General features: G+C 37.7%; 1 protein-coding gene across 2 annotated transcripts in view; it reads right to left on the bottom strand.

Moving 5' to 3' along the window:
* Mctp1 (multiple C2 and transmembrane domain containing 1) overlaps positions 1 to 20,482 on the bottom strand; it is a 592,866-nt gene that overhangs the window by 385,479 nt on the left and 186,905 nt on the right. Inside the window, exon 1 of one of the 2 annotated variants that reach the window (XM_087896744.1) lies at positions 14,718 to 14,884. The exons of the other annotated variant lie outside the window; for it this stretch is intronic. The gene's annotated coding sequence lies outside the window, so the exon portion shown is untranslated. Of the gene's footprint in view, positions 1 to 14,717; positions 14,885 to 20,482 lie in introns of those variants that run through there. 2 annotated transcript variants of the gene reach the window in all.

Below are 20,482 nucleotides of genomic sequence, written 5' to 3'. Positions count from 1 at the left end.
AAACTGCCTCCCAGAGAACAAACACATGGTTGTCCGGTCTTTCTTTCCTGTCTCATCTCTTGTAAGGAAGGGGCTGGAAGGCCACTCCGAAGTGTTGGTAGCCATTAGACCCGGGCTTTCTCTAATTTGGTTTGATTTGATCTAATTCAGATTATTCCAACAGCAGAGAGGCTTATTGAGGTTCAAAAACCTTTCAGCTACTATATGGGATCCCAGAGTTCATTTGGTCAAGCTTTCTCTTCTCAAAGACCATGAAAAATATTTAGTTTTTAAAATATAGTGTCATACTGCTTTGATTGTCCATCCTCAGCTCAGTCAAAGTCAAAATCTGCTCTGTGTTCTCAGAATAAGCATATCCACGACTTGAGTATTAATTACTAACCCTATGTTAGCACTCCTTGTTCTCAGAGTAATCATATCCACGGCTTGAGTATTAATTACTATCCCTATGTTAGCACTCCTACTTTTCTATCTCTAGCCCTAACCTGAAATATATATGTACAGACATATACACATATAGGCTTATATATAAATAATGGATATATATATGTATATATATAGATATAGATATAGATACTCACTGATCCCTCTAACCCAGGATCTAACTGGACTAACTTTTTTAGTCCAGTCATGAGCTTCACCATCTTGTCCCACAATAGTTCAAGCTCCAGGCTCCATCTGAATTTGACAGATGTATGGAGAGCAATGGGGTAGGGATTTCTGGGCAAACAGAAATGGAAGCCTTAAGTCATTCAATTACAGGTGATTTGTTATATAGCAGTAGGGATTAAAAAGGAGAAAAGGCCTATTGTAACAGAAAAGTAGGCGACTTATGCCATTAAATTTTGGGAGAAGGAGGAAGTGAGAGTGCACAGGCTTCCTGGGTGAGCCAGCAGATGGTAGCAGGACTGTCTTGCTGGCTCGGAGGACTCAAATCAGGGCTCAGAGCAAAGTAATAACAGGCAGCATTCACTGGTGGGAACATGGAACTTAGAAATTTACCTAATGAACTCCACAGTCCGTCTGGGAACACTTTTATGTGTTTATTTCTGGGTTTGGTGTTCTTTCTGTCTATTATGAAATGAAAGAAGAAAGTTGAACTAAAAAGCAAGGTTGCTGAATTTACACAGAAACAGGCAGGCTTCCTATTGTCAGTCTTGCCACACAACAAACTATTCTCAACATCAGAAATACCCTTAAACCAAAGAATTCAACTATTAACTCTCAGGGTGACATTCTTAAGGCTTTTATTAAGATTTCAGACACTAAGCCAGTGTCTCTTCTAATTCTTTAAATCAACAAGGGCCTTTCAGGAAGTTTAGGAATATGTGTCACACACTCTCTTGATTAAGCAACTGGGTTTCTAAGTAACAAAGATTTACCTCAAAATATCTCAATAAAACAGAAAAAGATACATATTAAGGGTGTTAGTGGATGTAAACTTACAGAAACCACACCAAATACTTCAGAAAATGTTTTAAAAATAGTTAATATCTCTTCTATAAGAAAATCATTAAGAAAGTTGAGTGCAAAAAAATTAACAAATCATTCCAAGGAGCAAAGGAAGAAATAAAAAGGCACCATCTATGAGAAAGCAGCCCACAAAGGCGACTTAGCGGCAGACACTGAGATCTCTGTTGATGTTCCTTTCACATGGAAAGTAAAGGCTGAGGCAAAGAGTAAAGCTTCAAAGACAGAAGAGAGCTAGGAGGATGGCGGTTCACTGGTGCCTGCCCTGCTCCTGAGAGATAGCAACGAAGAGGGACTAACTGGTCATGCCCCTGCAGTTCAGTTCCTCAGATGAGGAGTGGTACATAAGGCAGTGTACCCAAGGAACCTTGGATCTTAAATTGTAAAAAGCTAGATTTCAAATAGATGTTTAGAGTGTAGTGAACAAGGTTTGATATATGAGAAGGGTTGAATTATAGCTGTACAGTTAGTTACAGGAGATGTAATTTCCAAAGATGGTCACCAAAAATTGTCACCAATATCTTGTATTCTTATCATAATGTGATGCTGACTCATCCTGTCAAAAGATGTGTAGATTCCTTTTTTTTTTTTGAAAAGCATCGATATTGTGACCATGGCAAAGTGATGCTGTGTGAATCGGAGGCTAGTTTCCAAAGGCTGGTGCAGTCTCCACCTGGTTTTCCTCAGGACCATTCTTAGAATTCAGCTGCCCTGTCATGGAGAACTCTAGAGCACATGGGAAATCCCCTACGGAGAACAATCCGGATCTCAGCCTGAGGTACAAGCTGAGTCCCTGCTAGTGACTAGCTCCAACCAGCAGGGATTCAAATGGGCCATTCTGTGGAGAATGGAGCTGGATGGAGGAAAGGAGGCCAGCTGTCCTCCAGCCTTGCCCACCTTGCACAAAATAAATGAGCAAAATAAATGATTGATATTGTTAAGCTACCAACCTGTGAGTACGGTGTTATGCTGCAGTAGACAGTACTTCCTTATTTTCCTTGCATCTTGTCTTTTATTTCTCTCCATTCTGAAATTTTTAGAAGACAAATCTGTTCAAGCTCTAGACCTTCCCTTTTTTCCTCAGATGAATCTCTACCATGAAACTGCAAGCATTTTGAGATTATGAACAATGTCTAATGCATTAGAAAATCATTGGATAAATCAGCTATCAAAATAGTTTGTCCCTGGGACTTTGAAAGGATCTATAATATAAACTTGACTCATAACATGTGAATCCTGTGAATCTCAACTGCCAAGTTAACAACACTGCTGATTTTCCTTTAAGAAAAACATTTTTTTTCAAATTCTAACACAGTTGTACTCACAGGTTTCATCCATCTGAGCACATCTAAAGGAGCACAGTGTGTAAAGCTTAACTTGTCTTCTCATTTCCCAATGGCGAACTGACTGCCTACACTTTAATGATTTGGTTTTGTTAGAATACAAACAAACCTCTATTTTACTACTAAGACAAAGGTATAGAATTTTAAGCAATTTCCAAATTCTAGAAATGCCATTTCTAAGTTTCTTGTCAGAGGCCGTTGAAATATACAGCATATGGCACCTGGTAACTCAGATGCCAGCCAGAAGAGCGACTCTGGCGGAGGTTGATCCTGTCCAGACAAGGCCTGCAGGACTATCGGCTCTGGAAACTGCTGCTCACTTCTGCTAAAGCAGCTTGGTGTCTCCCAATATCTGCATTGTAGTATGTGATCTCATGTGATGTGTATATGTAATCTCATGATTGCATGTCAGTTTTATGGGCACATATACCTGTGGATGGTCAGGAAGATGACTTCTTTCTCGTTTAGCTAAATAATGTTGGTGTATAGAATGCTGGGACATGCTTCCTAACTGGATCTATTTGTCCCACGAAGACTGTAGACACTTAAAAGCCTGCTTTGTGCTTTTGCTCAGACTAACTGCACATAATTAGCTCACTTTCACCTCGGAGCAAGCTCAAAGTAGACTAAAAGCTTTTTGTAAATAGATCATAAGTTTAAAGCATTACAGGTCAGAATCACAGCTGTTCAACCAAGGTTACTACACAACGAACCCTGAGAAGAACATCCCAATTCTTTGAATGCCGGTCTGCTGACATGTGTCAAAGTTTGTCACTGGGTACTGTCCCATCCCGTCCGCCCTTGTCTCCAGTGCCCCCTCCGATGTCTGGTCACAGTCTTAATGCTGTAAACTTGGAGTTTTATGTTGCCATAGCAATGACTCAGATCTTTATTACTTATCCTAGGAATGTGCTTTTGACCAATGACAGGTAACTCTTGTAATTTTTTATCGCTTTAAGGCAAGATGAAGAGATTTTAGGCTAGGAGGAGAAGAAGTTATCAGGAATTAGAACAGGAGAATTAGAATAGAAGCAGAAGAATTAACAGACTGGTTTGGAAAAGCACCTTGTGAGAGAATTTGCTTGTTCATCCTCAGATAGCCAAAGAAAAAATGCCCTTTCGCTTGCTGTTGCATCCAGTCTGAACCCCGAGGAGAGCCTTGATATTGAACCCCAAAGGCTTTCATCATTTTCTGTTACAATAATGCAATATATCTCATTCTTGGATGTTTCTTCAGTGTTTAGGTAGTTGCAATTCCTAAATCCACACACACAAAAACAAACAACTTTTTGTTTTCACTGTTTTGTGGGTTTTCAGTGTTTATTTGTAGACTACTCCATTATTTGTGTCATAGCTCTCTAACAGACTTTCCTTCGAGACAATTTAAGGCATAGAATATGCAGAGCTTGGTGGGGGCCATTGCTTGTTTCAACAGTCATTTCTATGCACTGTGAGAGTAAGGCACAGTTGGGAAGGAAAGAGCGAACCCGAAGATCAGTGAGAACACAGGAGCTGGAAAAGTTACTGCCTCTAGCCCATGCTCAGCCTTGCACTGTCAGCTTTGGGGAGCAGAGGTGTCCAGTTTTATATTTTAGGGTTACTTCAGGATCCCTAGTTCTGTGGTATTTTGTGTCATCTTCTCAGCAAAACAAAGTTAAAGAAGCAAAAGGGAAAATCAATACTTCCATTTTTCAATTTCTTTTCTTGAGAGAAACTTGAGTCTTAAAAGAAATGAACAGGAGGAAGAAACTGTGTAAGTGAACTGGAGGCTTTTGCCGTTCATTTTTTGTCAGGAAGGCAAAGCATTTCAATGAGTTGTTAATGGGCAGTAAGTGGACATTAATGCTTTCATTATCATGATGGACAAAACTATCAAACTTTTCTCATTCTCAGCCAGACAGTAAGGAAATCTTCGATGGCTTTTTCAGTTTGATACAATTACACAGTCACAAAAGGAATAAAATTCTTATAATCAGTATAGCTTCAGCTAATGACAGAAATATTTCCAAGAGGGGAGTCTTCCCATCAATAATCATTATTTTAAAATATATACAAGAAGCTATACAACTCTGTGATTCCTTTATGGTTTTGGATTTTTTCATAGTGTACATGTATTGTACATAATTTTTCCAGCATACAAATATGTTAGTAGTTTACCATGACAGCAAATAATTTTCAGTAATTTTTCTGGTAATGCTGCAATTCGTGTCCAATAGTATACATTACGAAAATTCCTTATGATTGGGTTCATCACAACAATGGTTGACTTTCTTGATACCAATTTCTGATATAGTTTAATTCCTACTGTGATGAAACACAATGAGAAAGCAGTTTATGGAATAAGGATTTATTCCAGCTCATAATTTCAGATTACAGTCCATCAGAGGAGGGAAATAAAGGCAGCAGGCACTTGAGACAGCTTGTCACACCACGCCCAAAATGAAGAGCTGGAGAGCAATAAACACACACATGCCCACTTGTTGGCTTGCTTTAGAGATCAGTTCAACCTCTGCAATTTACTTTTAAAATATTTTTTATTCTTTGAAGAAATCTACATGTAAAAAATGCAGCGTGATCCTTTCCACTCCGCTTTAGCTCTTCTCAAGATCGTCCCAATACAGCTCCCTCACAATTGCATGCCCTCTCTTTAAATTAAATTATTAAGTAATCTATTAATTTATTAACTGCATCCAATTAGTGATACCTGTTTGATTGGGATTCCCCTCTGCATGCTATGAATATCTTTTATTAGCATTAGTTATGGAAAAAGCTTCTTCAGTCAATGGCTTAGTAGAGTACAGATAGGTGGGAAATCTGAACAGAGATATAGAGATAAGGTGGTGTCAAACAGCCACCATGTAGCTGCTGAAGGAGAAAGATACTGGAAAACCTTACCTGTAGGCCATGGCTTCGTGGTGGCACATAGATTAATAGAAATGGGTTAATTTAAGATATGAGTTATCCAGGAATATGCCTAAGCTATTGGTCAAGCAGTGTTGTAATTAATACAACACTGTCATTTAATAGTCTCTGTGTGATTATTCGGGTCTGAGTAGCCAGAAAACAAACAAGCAGTCTCTGCCTACACATGGGTTTGCAGTTATCCACTGAGGTATGAGCAACTCATTATTGTCCTCTTCTAAGGTAAAATGACTAGCCCTCCCTAATCAGCTATCAACCGCCAATAGCAGGACTGCCTGCCTAGGGAATGGTGCTATCCACAATGATCTCGGTCTTCCCACATCAATTTTTTTTTAACTATGACAGTCCCCACAGACATAGGTTGTGTCAAGTTGTCAACTAAAGCTAACCATCATTGTTAACTTTTCTTACTGACTTAAAACATTCATTTTATATCATGGCTATTAATCCTTAATGTGCATATAATCCAGATTTTTCATTATTCTTCTCTTTTGTTCTGATTCTTCTGATGTACAAATGTATTTTTTTCATTTTTTATACATTTTTAATTGATATTTATTGAGCTCTACATTTTTCTCTGCTCCCCTCCCTGCCTCTCTCCCCTTCAATCCCCCCCTAAGGTTACCATGCTCCCAGTTTACTCAGGAGATCTTGTCTTTTTCTACTTTCTACTTCCCATGTAGATTATATCTGTGTAGGTCTCTCTTAGTTCCTCATTGTTGTCTAAGTTCTCTGGGATTCTTATTTGTAGGCTGGCTTTCTTTATGTTTAAAAACCACCTATGAGTGAGTACATGTGCTAATTGTTTTTCTGTGTCTGGGTTACCTCACTCAGAATAATGTTTTCTAGCTCCATCCATTTTCCTGCAAAATTCAAGCTGTCATTATTTTTTTCTGCTGTGTAGTATTCCATGGTGTAAATGTACCACATTTTTCTTATCCATTCTTCAGTTGAGGGGCATTTAGGTTGTTTCCAGGTTCTGGCGATGACAAACAAAGCTGCAATAAACATAGTTGAGCACATGCCCTTGCTACACGATTGAGCATCCTTTGGATATATACCCAAAAGTGGTATTGCTGGGTCTTGAGGAAGGTTGTTTCCTAATTTTCTGAGAAATTGCTGCACTAACTAAAGGGGTTGTATCAGCTTGCATTCCCACCAGCAAGGCAGAGGGTTCCCTTTGCCCCCACAACCTCTCCAACACAAGTCATCATTAGTGTTTTTGATCTCGGCCATTCTTACAGGTGTAAGATGGAATCTCAGAGTTGTTTTTATTTGCATTTCTCTGATGACTAAGGATGTTGAACATTTCCTTAAGTGTCTTTCAGCCAACAAATGTAATTTTTATATAAAGAAATTTACTATTTTCTTTATTGTCTGTAATACTTTCCTAGCTAAACAATCACCTATATTGACTCTGAAATTTACCATTTCATTCCATTTTACACTTAATTAAGCATCCTTTAAGTTTGTCTGCTTTTCGTGGTTGTGAGGAAAGACCTAGAGAAATTAAACTGAAGAGAAAAAAACTGCATTTGGACTCAGAGTTTCAAAGTGTCAGTCCATGATCAATGGCTCAGTTGTTTAGGGGCCGGCAGTAGGGTAGAACACCATGGCAGAAGAATAGAATGGGATGCTCCTTGTCTAATGATAACCAGAAAGCAAAGAGAGTAAGAGGAAGGAGTCAAGGACAAAATATGACCATAAAATTTACATATCTAACGGCCTGCTACCTCCAGAAGGGCTCCCTTCTGCAGTTTGTGCTACCCCAGAATAGCCCGTTAAACTATGATTCCCTGGGCTGGAAAGGTGGCTCATTAAAGGTGAGGCACACAACCAAAACTGTAGACTCTGACTCCATCAATGAGTCAATGTATTGCTGAATTAAGTCCTCATGATTCAGCCACCTTGTGGAGGCCCTATATCTGAGCATGGCAACACTGGCATCAAGTCTTTAGCACATGATTTTGGAGGGGTGTATAAGATCCAAATCATAATATTCCTGATATGGGGCTTTTGTGACCTTATATTCTAGATATTTGATGCTCTGATTTCCTAACAATGACCTTATTTATTTCTGGTTTTGAGTACACTCTGTGTCAAGAACTGCTAACATATTTGAGAAGCCAAAGCACCTAGCATCCCACAGCTGGTAATGAATTTTGTTACATATGCCAAAAGTGAAATCACTAGATCATTTCAGAACATGAAGTCATTAGATACGAAAGCAAAGCAAAACTGGTCAAGCAATAAAAAAAAAAGAAAGGACTGGATATAAAGAATGTAACATGCTGTGCATCACAGAGAAAATATTTACTTTGTGCTTTTCCAACTAAAGGAATCATGTATTACTAAACTAAATGTCTGATTCCAGGTTGGATACAGAAAACACACAAGCAGTATTTGGACATGATAAACCAGCAACCAGTAATGCATGACTTAATGTTGCTCCTGAAATACAAATATAAGGACACAGTACAGTGCTAGAGCACTTGTTTTGCAGGTGCTAGGCCGTGGCTTCAAGCTGCAACATCAGACATGCATGCACATGCTACATACATACATACACACATCCAAACAACCATACAATCTCATTTGAATGAACTCACATTGTAAATAACTGAAAAATCACCCACAGGACCATATTGGAATTCAAAAGAATCTGAGATGATGGGTTATAAAAAGAACTATTCCTTACAAAAGAGTTTAAACTAATAAAAGCAGAAAGAATGAGAGAATTGTAATTTTAAAATGAAAAGTATAATCTTCCCACCAATATTTTTATTCAAGAATTTTTAAAATTTATATCCTGAAACAAAACACTATTATTTCACAATCTGTGGTACGAGCTATTGAGCTCAGAGGAGCATATAGGAGAATTATCTTTCCTTTTCATTCAATTGATTGAAGAGCAATTCAGATGACACATAAATGTGTTCTGCTTTCAGGCAAACTAACAACTTTCATGCATAAAGTTGTCACTTTTCTTTGCTCTGGAGTTTGGCCTCTATCTTTTGTAGCTGTTCAATCCATCGTGCCAGGAGGTGAGATTAGCAATCCTCTAGACAACCGCCATTACACCCATTATTCCTCCATGGTCCCTGCTTCAGTTCCTGCTTCTAGATCCTGCCTAGATTCCTGCCTTGAGTTCCTGCTCTGACTTCCCTGCATGACTGCATGCTGTAAGGTGATATAAACCTTTTCTTCTCAAAGTTGCTTTTCATCACAGTCTTTATCACACTAGAAACCCACCTGCCACAGAAGGCTGCAAATGAAACCACTTATGAAAGGGAGACTGGAGTGGGAGAGGAGCAAATTCACAGAAGAGTGTTCTAGTTAGCATCTATGCAAAGCTTGAGAAAGCTTCATTTCTTTTAGTTTCTCCCATAGACAAAGAGGCTATGAACAGTCCTTATCTGAGGGGAAGACTCTGAGGAAAAAAGATAAAATATAGAAAGTCCTTGTATAGTGTGTCGTCATATGTACTTCATAAGGGCTGTCCTTTATCTTTCTCCTCTTTTTTTTTGGTTTCTTTGCAAGTATCTATTTATTTCAATGTAAAAGTATTCCAACAAAGGAAAACATATATTGCAATCATAGTTAAAGAAATTATCAAAGAAGAACATGTATATAAAGTTTATGGGGGAAGCAAATTCCTTTTTATAAAGTTCTCTTAATATTAACATTGTTTATCGTATGTTCATATTTTTGAACATATTCATTCCCTTATATTCTTTCTATATAAACAAAGTTCCATGCCTGAGTTATTACATTCTGTCTTCTGTTCATGTGCAAACCCAAAAATTTTTAATGTAAAGAAAATAAAAATAGTTCTAAGCAGAAGGGACAGCACATATGAAGCCAGGGCAGTGTGATGTCATGTGTAACACCTGTGGAAGTCATGTGTAATACATGTGGGGTTAAACGCCATATCTGACCAAAATAAAATGTTGAAAGACTATGATAGATAAGGGAGGGAAATATGGAGATCCAATCATGAAGAAACTCACAAATGAAGAGCTTGGAGTTCCTTCCGAAGACAGTTAATTTAGGCTCATCCCATTTTCAAGCCCTGAAGTGAAATTTAGCAACTTCTCTCCATTGCTACCACACCCCAAACATACAGAGGCATGTGAGTCAGTTCAGGGTGACATGGAAGCGTCATTTCTCTAAATTTCATAAATGCAAAGTAATGCATTAGCAGTATCATTCAAAAATAAGAATTTTAAGAAAAATTAGCCACCCAAAGTGAAAACTTTTAAGAAGTAAAATCCAACATAAAAATGTTTACCAGCTGTGACTGAGTGACTATATTATACTCAGTTTAGTTGCATGTTTACGTTCAGTTTGTATTTGTCTAGACCACATTGTAGATTTTTGTCGTGAATTAGTTCAATGTAACTGCTATAGCAGCATCTCTCATAAGATTCATGCTAAAGGATACTATGCAGTTTCTTACAGAGAAGAACAAAGTCTTCAGAGTTATCTAATCTAGGTTGGGAAAGTTCAACGATCATCAAAATTCAAACACCCTTGCCTGTGAAAAAACTCTTCCCTCAACTACACATCCAAACAGATCAGGCTACAGACAAGAGCAGTGTGCTCCTCAGGTGATGGAAAATCCCCCAGGGCCTCCACATTTGTTGCTGCAGCAAAATGCGCTTAGGTCTACATATTTCTGTGCTCTATTTGGTGCCTTTCCCAGGGGTGCTAAAAATGGTGCCTACGAGTGGACTTACATCAGTGCACAAGATGGTGCATGTCTACTGTGAAATTCTCATTCTTGGGATGACCTCTGAATGGATGCTGCTTCAGCAGCCGGGAGTTATGTTGCAAACTGTAGAGCTGGGATTTGAACCCTGCAATTCAGATTTTTAACCACCATATCGCATGCCAGAAAAAGGTTTGTCACACAATAACATGATATCCCAAAAGACAAACTAATACCTAGTGTGAGTTATATCATTACTTTTAATGTTTGACTATGGATGTGTGTGTGTATATATATATATATATAATAAATTTAAATATGTATATTTAATATATTACATATATTAAAACCATGATAGAGTACTTTAATAAGTTGCATAAATATGATAAAAATTTTAATATAATTAATGAAAAATATAACCAAACAAGAAATATAATTTAAAAATACACTATAAATATATTAAGAAACTAAAAGACAATCAAAGCTAAAACTTTTCTGTGCTATGGTACAGGAAAATTATTTGCATTCTGTCAATCATGTTTTAAATACATGCTGATTGGTCAGTAGCCAGGCAGGGAGTATAGGGAAGACAACCAGACAGAAAATAGAGTCAGGGCAAAGAGAACAGGAACAATCTGGGAAGAAGGAAGCTCTTTGCCCAGTCCTGCACAGATCACCAAAGAATCAGGATGTGATCTGCCCCACTGAAAAAGGTACCGAGCCATGTGGCTAACATAGATAAGAATAATGGGTTAATATAATTTATAAGAGCTAATATAAAGCCTGAGCTCAGGGGCCAATCAGTTTATATCTAATGTAGACTCTCTGTGTGATTTTTGTTTGGGGCCTTCTGGCTGTGGGAACTGGGCAAGACATAAACCCTAACAAGCTGGTCCTCATGTTACAGTATGTTAAAGTATGTACTTTTTTTGTCTGTTATGTCCATTTACTTTGTTTTGGTAAATTTTTGATGCAATGTGACCACAAACATAGTCCATAAATGTAATCCTGAATTTGAACATTCATACACACACATACACACACACACACACACACACACACACACACACATACACACACACACACACACACACACACACACACACACACACACACACACTATCATCTTCCATATCCAGATGAAATTTTGAAGAATTTCAAGTACCTTTAAGGAAATATTCTGAAAGCTAAATAATAATGATGAAGATAATAATAAAGAAGATTGTATTAAGTTATGGTGAGACTCTTTTATTCCTTAGAAGACAGATCTTGCACTATGCACTTATGGTCTCTACCTCTGTCTTGATTTCTCTGTGTATGAATTTAAATGATAGCACAGACCGCAGTCTGGACTTTATGAGCCTGACTCTGTGTAGCACAATGCTCTTCATCACTATTGGAATCAACTGGGTAAAAAGATTTTCCAGCGTATTATTGTTTTAATTAGTATGCGGATATTTGGAAAACTAGCATTTAATTAAAATTTTAAGCAAACAAAGAGGAGTATGGTACAAGTCCCTAGAACCAGTATATAGGAAGTAGAGGCAGGAGGATCAGGAGTTCAAACCCATCCTCCACTACCAGACCAGCCTGAGCTACATGAGACCTGATCTCAAACAAAAATATACAAGTTTAGATAATATATTTTGCTACAACCATATAGTCTGTTATAGTCACTGAGCTTATTTAAATTCAAATAATTTATTGAAATTCTTTAAAGGACAAGAAAAAATTTCTGATACATGAAAAAAATCAGAACATGCAGTAATGGAATGTTGTTATATACCTCTAAGTGGTAAAAACAAGTTTATTGGGTCTTTTTTCTAGTTCTTAAAGTTATGGCTTTTAAAACTTCCTTGGCAGTGCTTTAGACTGAATTTAGAACCTTGTGCATTTCTAATATGTACTTTGTCACTGAGATGTAACCACAGTCCTAAAACAAATTTATTAGAATATACTTAAATTATATTATATCATACTATGCAAAACCTCATTTTCTAATTTTCCTAATTTGCAATTTTTATTCCTTGAAAAATTCTTACATGGTATACATAATATACCTTGATTTCTTCAGATGTTCAAAAAAAAATGCCACTGCCACCAGGAAATTACTGGTGGCACCAGGAAATTTTTAGGCATACTAAAAATTTCTAAAGCTCTCAGTACATCTTATATCTGCATTGAAGGGAGAAATGTGAAAAATGTTCACTTTCAAATATTTCTGAATGTTCACTTCTCCATGTTCAGATTCATGTAAAACCAAAACAACAGCTTATAAGAAAACCCCAGTAATTTTGAGCTCACTCTGAAACAGACTTTCTCACACACCTGTGATTATTATTTGGGGCCATTTATCTATCTTTTCTTGGGGAATTTACAAAACTATTTAAAAGAATGAAATAGCATGTGAAAATTTGTAAGACAAAGATGCATACACCAAAAAGAACCTAGGACCTTTTGCCAGTTGCCTGGGGTCTTGAGCACAGATTCGGAAAATCAACAACAATAACAACAAAAAACCAACCAAACAAAAACAAAAGAGCACCTCCGTAATACCTTTGTACCAGAGCGCCTCAACAGCAATGGAATATTAAGAAGCATCGGCCTAAAGGGCAGATTCCTGGGCATGTGACTGGGAACCGGGAGGAACAGGAAGGAATGACAGGTTAAATACCACCTTGCAGGTATGTTTCCATTCTGGCATGAACGTTTAAGAGAACAAGAACTTTGTGTTCATAGGTTTTTGTTTGTCTTGATTCAACAATGTCAGTTGAGGACTGAGGGCAAGACATGATTCCAGATTCTGGAGTATCAAAGATGAATGTATCCGCATTTCTCAGCTCCTAGAAATTCTGAACTTGGCAGAAAGCCTAAAAGCAAGGCTGGTCATGTGCTGTTTAAACACCAGTTCATGGCTGTCTGAACTGACCTATTCACTGGGCCTGAGCAGTGGTAGTGAAGGTTAACAGACGGAATAATGACACATCAGTATACATGCTTAAAACACACCAACCTGGATGTTTTCACAGACTAATTATTTTTGAGAATCTATTCAATGAGGAGGAAAAGTTTCTTTTCTTGATAGTAAATGCTTTCCTCAAAGTCTATTGTCCTGAAAATAGCAATGTAGAAAATTAATGCTTTATTTGGCTGGGTATTAATTATGATGCAGATAAACAAACGAACTAAGAGACGATATAAAACATGGTATAAATGGTTGTACAGTTAGTTTCATATCTTGAGTAATTAATTTTAAAACCATTAGTCGGTACTCATTTTCAATCTGAAGATACATGAGAACCAGTTCACCTTTCCAAATGAACACAGATTTTCTCAGTTTGTGTTGTGAGTCAGGAGCCTGGAGGAGACAGTGCTGAAGTGCTTGAGGACATTTGCTCTTAATAAACGAATAACTGTGAGAAAACACCCTTCACAGAATGAGAAGCATCAAAGAGGATATCTTCCCAAAATCTCATATTAGGATTATTTACCACTTATAAATAAAAATAATATAAATACCTTACAAAAACTTATAGAAATATTATCAATGAACCTATTATTTTATATGATTAATATACACTAGTAATAATGAAAATAATTATAAATATGTTAAGACACATTTTATTACAAAAGTCTTTAGAGCACATAATAATTAAAGATTAAACAATAATTAGCATATATTGTGCATAAAACTGACCTGGCATGGTGAAATACCTTTAATACCAGCACTCTGGAGACAAAACTGATGGATCTCTGTGAGTTTAAGGCCAGCCTGTCTACACAGTGAGTTTCAGGCCAACCTACCTCAAAACAAGCAGCCAACCAACAAAAAAGAAATAAAATAAAACTGAGAGACTACCAAGGTTATAGAAAGAAGTAAATCCAAGAATCTCATTTCTCTTAATCTGTAGATGTTATTACACCCAGATCCCATCTTCTCAATTTAGAAAGCTCTTGAATTCTAGTTTTTCTTTCCCTTTGTTAAAAATTGTTCATTCACACACATGAAGCAGAGAGGACTCATCCAAGTGTACAATTTGAAAAATCATTTTCTTTGGGTGGGGTAGGGCTAGGCCACTTCAGGTTTCACAGTCTGAGCACCACTACTGGAAAATGATACGATACACCTGTTTTTATTTTGGGATTCACTTTTCAATAACATGTTGTAGTCAAGCTGACTTGAGTGTAGAGTACTGTGAAAAAAGTAAGTTATCTGGGCTCAGAGATCCCGTTTCTTTTTTCCACATGCTAATAACAAGAGCATGACTTACCTCGGCTGCCCCAAAGGAAGTGATGTTCTCACTCTGTTCAAATGGTTTTTGTTTGAGGTAAAGCTGGAAAAGCACCTAGTCATTTAAAGGGACCAGATGCAAAGCCAGAACCTCTGCTAGATCAGGGAAGCTGAGCTTCCTGCTGGATTCCAGGTCTTACACACCCCTCTGACTGACCAGAAGCAACCATGCAAAGCTACTCTCAGCAAGGTGTTAAAGATTAATATTCAGTGTACTATGCTCCCGGTTGACATGCAAGCCTGTATAAAATGTTTTAAAAGCAGTAACTACAAAACAGAAGGGAAGGAGAATTATCATGGAATATCAGAAATCTAAGCAGCTTGTGAAATCTTTGGGTCAGAAGTAACTTGCATTGCCCTGAATCAAATCATCTTCACAGTATTTATCCAAGGAAAGAAAGCCTTACTAACAACTGACAATTAACCTGCCTCACACATTCTTTGCGGCAGCATCTGATACTATTATCTGTGTCATAAAGTTCCCCAGAACTTACTATCCTAGTCAGGGTTACTATTGCTGCTATGAAACATCATGACCAAAAAGCAAGTTGGCCAGGGAAGGTTTATTTGGCTTGCACTTCCACATTGGTGTTCATCACTGAAAGAAGTCAGGACAGGAATCTGAAGGCAGGAGATGATGCAGAGGCCATGGGACAGTATTACTTACTGGCTTGTTCCCTCATGGGTTTCTCAGCCTGCTTTCTTATAGAACCCAGACCCACTGACCCACAGTGGGTTGGCCCATTCATTATTAGTCACTAGCTAAAAACATGTTCTAGAGGCTTGCCTGGAGCCTGAACTAGTGAGGCATTTTCTCAGTTGAGGTTTTCTCCTCTCAGATGACTGTAGCTTATGTCAAGTTGACATAAAACTGGCCAGCACACTCATACCTGGTAGATGCCAATAAATACTTGTAAAGAGGACTGTGTGTAGGTTGAAAATAAATGCACAAGAATCAGCACAGTCTTAAGAAGATGAAGATCGAGGAACAATGTACAACAATGGAGAGCTATCTATTACTCAGCCACTATTTTATACCAGGTGCTACATTTCAATTAAAGCAATACTTAACATGTCACTCAAAGAAACCACAAAAGAAAAATTATATTAAGTAGCAGTAAGATTGCTTCTATTGTGATAACAGACAATGCCTGGCACATGAACACACCTGGCAGAGATGAACTCAGTCAGTGTACGTTCAAGTTCTCCTCAAGTCTGGCAGGAATATGTAGAGTTAGGATCAAAGACAGATTTTCTTCAGGGGATTGGGCTGCAAGGGTACAATCAACTCAGACCTGACTGGTGAGGCTTCCTCCCAACACCAAAGCAACAAGGACAATAAAAGTCTCCTGTTTCTACACTACAAAACAATATGTGTGCCTTTTAAGCAAAATTAAGAAAGCATATTTATGTAAAGATAAGAAGATTCAAACAAGTCAGTGTAATGTTGAGGAAACAATACAAACAAAACCAAAAAACAAACAAAACCCAAAAAAGCTAAAGTTCCCACACAGGCAGAAAATGACAACATTGTGATATTTATGTGGATTTCGCATACCCATTCTCAAGACTGTAAATTCTCAAAAGAGAGAAATGTATTGGTCGCCACCAAAGTTCTTGTTATGCTGGCGACTTTCATGTCACTCCTTCTGTAATGAGCTGCACAGACTCTGCCCTGCCCAACAGGCAGACGACTAGAGACGTGATAGAATTTATAACACTAGAGAACCAGATCCAGACCGCAGAGCTGAGACCAGTGAGGATTCACCTTGGGTTAAACAGACAGAATGGGAACAGCAGAGTCCACTGACTTGCAGAGGTGCTTTCCAAAACACCAACCTTACGTCGCTGAGTCTAACAGTTCTGTAATTACTTTCTACTATAAATTCATCCTTTTATCAGAAGACAGCTTCCTTATGTCAATACTACACCAGCTTAAATGTTTGCAAACAAGAAAAGCAAGTCAGAAGTACTTTTGCATAAATTCCTATTTACTTTTAGGAGGGATATGCAAAATTAAACTTTAAAAGAGATGGCAGGTTAGCTGGATTCACAAAATCGCTGAACAGAAACATCCTCAGACTTTGCCTATAACAAAAGCAACCAATGTGTGGAAGCTGCTGAACACCCATCACCAAACCCTATCATGGGATTTACAAGCACCCTGACAGTAGGCATGAATTATTTTCCCCAAAGCACTACACATTTGCAAAGCAAATGATAAGATTTTTCACACTTTCTGATCTGTCATGACCGACTGTCACTGCAGAGACAGCTTAATTTCTAATGGGACTCAGGGCACTGTGCCATAATACAGAGCCTGTGGATCCTTCTTTGGCTGCAAAACAGCTGCCCATTTGCACCAATTCTTGGTAACAGTCAATAACCAGCAAAGACGGATGAAAAAAAGGTTATACTTTCTCTGTTCTTTGTCTTTCTCTTTTCTCTCTGACCACTAAGACCTCAAGAGTCCTAGTAAACAGCACAATCTCTAAAGGAAGGAACTCAGGTTCAAGGAAAATTTTTAACACCCATGGTGAATGATCCATGATTAATAAGTCACTAGAATTTTGGAATTTATTTTTATTACTCTTGGAAAGGCCCCAATTAACACACTGACTATTGGTTTTACCTAGAGGCAAAGTGTCCTTGACATCTAAGTGCTGATGCCAATAAATATGGCATATAATATATCAACTTTAATACTCATTTATCCACTGCTTGTCATGCTCTCAAGATATAGTCCTGTTCTATGCCAGAACTATGTATGCCAACACTCAGGATGTCTTGTTGGCAAGCATTTAAAAGGACTTTATCCTCTACTACTGTAGTTGATAACACTTACTACAACTGTCCCTGACTTTCTATGTCTGCTCTAAATTACAACTCTGTAAGTCCATGAAATTTCCAGGACACTTTATCTTAAGATGTCAGAAAAACAGTCGTCTCTCCAAAGAGCAAACGCCCTGTGAAAGGACTCATTGCTTTGTAAGGACAGAAAGAAATGATCAGTTCCTAGAGCTAGAGGAAAGAATTCTTTCAGACACACTTTACCATCTGCAGTAAACAAACACCCAGAGTACATTCAGCTTTTCCTGGTAGAAACACACATGCATTGTCTGAATCTGTGCAACCAAGAAGGGTTAATCACCCTCTAGAGCAGATGTTGCACATCTGTGTTGTTCCTGTCTAAATTGTGCCTTCTTAAAATTAAACACATAGAAGAAATTAGCCATTTTTTAATTCAGTAGTGAACTTGAAGGTACGCTCTGCTTGCTGGTTTCCTGAAGAAGGATGGCAATGAAATAAGCAGGAAGAATCAAGTCCCACAAAATATTGTTTCTTTTATGCTTTGTCTGTTTGCTGCAAAAATATTCACAACTTGTGGTTGGCAGAATGACTGGGTTCACTATCTTCATGCTTCACACAGAAATCTATTCCAGTTCAGCCCATGATTGTTAAAAACCAAATACTGTTTCCATAGCTTGTGCTTTTAGCTCATAAAACATTCAGAACATTTAAATATTTTATTATACTCATCAAATAATAAAATCAGAGTGCTAAAAAGTTTTATTGCAGACAGAACTTTTAATTTAAAACCCTACTTGCACAGGCATGCAGTCTAACACATACACACCACACACATACACACATGCACACACACACATGTACACACACCACACATCGTATACATGCACACATACATGCACACATCCCATAATAAAAAGCATATTGTAGTTTTGAAACACTATGACCAGAAGCAACTCAGGGAGAAAAGGTTTTGCTTTACTTACACTTTTTTGCTACATTTATTCATAGATGGAAATCAGGACAGGAGTTCAAAAAGTGCTGCAGCTGGTGGCAGGAGCTGATGCAGAGGCCACGGAAGAGTGCTTGCTCCTTATGGCTTGCTCAGACCTTTTTATAGAACCCAGAACTACCAGTCCTGCTTGCTCCTTATGGCTTGCTCAGACCTTTTTATAGAACCCAGAACTACCAGTCCAGTGATGGCCCCACCCCCAATAGGCTGGGCCTTCTTCATTCAATCACTACTTAAGAAAATGTTCTACAGGCTTGCCTACAACCTGATGCAGACATTTTCTCAGCTAAGGCTTCTGCCTTCCAGTGACTCCTACTTGTGTCAAACTGACATAAAGCTAGACAGGACAGAAAGTAAGTGACATAGACTTTCTCAATAACTGATATCAGATGGTTAATTCATTTCTTCTGGTATCAATTTAAATCAGTTTCAAAGGAATATCTCCATGTGTGTCTTACACACTGCTTACTCTTTTCTTCTAATTCTTTATTGTTTGCCTGTGTCTGTCAACAGACCAAAAATTTTGTCAGAATTATTTTGATCTCTCTTATACATAGTAAATTAAAATGCATGCAGAAAAGCACACGTATTTTAAGAAGAATACATACATACCAAATAACATTACCCACAGAAATCATATCTATAATGTTTGGGAAGGAATAAAGTGCAGATGTCAATATTGATAAAGATGCCCTCTGTCCATCTTATGTAACATCCTTCTGATCTCCTCCTAATTCCTCCCCTGAATGGTGACAAAATACAGCTCTTAAGTTAGCATGGATGGAGCTACTCCTAGAACAAACCTGCACACTGGTATTTTAAAATACAGAATATTAACTGACTGCTCAAACACCATGCTAAGCTTCCCACAGTTTTCTTTACACACATCATGCAGTGACATTTGAAAGCTAGAACACTGCAGTTTAAAATGTGAACTATATCTATCACTCTGTTCCCTAAAAACGTTTTTAAAATGTTTTGAAATGAGCCTTAAAAACCTTTGAATTTTCCCATGAAATTCTATATAGAGACATAACAACCTTCTTCTCACTTAAGCATGTATTTAACTTTAAAAATTAATCCAATATCAACGTGTAGAAGAATAAAAATAGATCCATATCTATCACCAAAACTCAAGTCCAAATGGATCAAAGACCTCAACATAAAGCCAGCCACACTGAACCTCACAGAAGAGAAAGTGGGAAGTGCACTTGAACACATTGGCACAGGAGACCACTTCCTAAATAAAACACTAGTAGCACAGACACTGGGAGAAACAATTAATAAATGGGACCTCCTGAAACTGAGAAGCTTCTGTAAAGCAAAGGGCATGGTCAACAACACAAAATGACAGCCTACAGAATGGGAAAAGATCTTCAACAACTCCACATCAGAGGACTGATCTCCAAAATATATAAGAAATCATGAAATTTGACATCAAAAGTACAAATAATACAATACACAAATGGAGTACAGACCTATATAGAGAACTCTCAACAGAGGATTCTAAAATGACTAAAAGACACTTAAGGAAATGCTCAACATACTTAGTCATCAGAGAAATGCAAATCAAAATAACTCTGAGATTCCATCTTCTACCTGTCAGAATGGCCAAGATAAAAAACACTGATGACAACTTATGCTGGAGAGAATGTGGGGAAAAGGGAACACTTCTGCATTGCTGGTGGAAATGCAAACTGATAAGCCCCTTTGGATATCAGAATGGAGATTTCTCAGAAAATTAGGAAACAACCTTCCTCAAGACTCAGTGATACTACTTTTGGGTATATAGCCAAAGGATGCTCAATTGTACCACAAGGACATGTGCTTAACTATGTTCATAGCAGCATTGCTTTTTATAGCCAGAACCAGAAAACAACCTAAATGCCCCTTGAATGAAGAATGGATGAGGAAAATGTGGTACA

This window comes from Myodes glareolus, chromosome 15 (genome assembly GCF_982192425.1).
Source record: "Myodes glareolus chromosome 15, mMyoGla1.1, whole genome shotgun sequence".
NCBI lineage: Eukaryota > Metazoa > Chordata > Mammalia > Rodentia > Cricetidae > Myodes > Myodes glareolus.
This window is presented reverse-complemented; position numbering and strand designations above follow the sequence as displayed.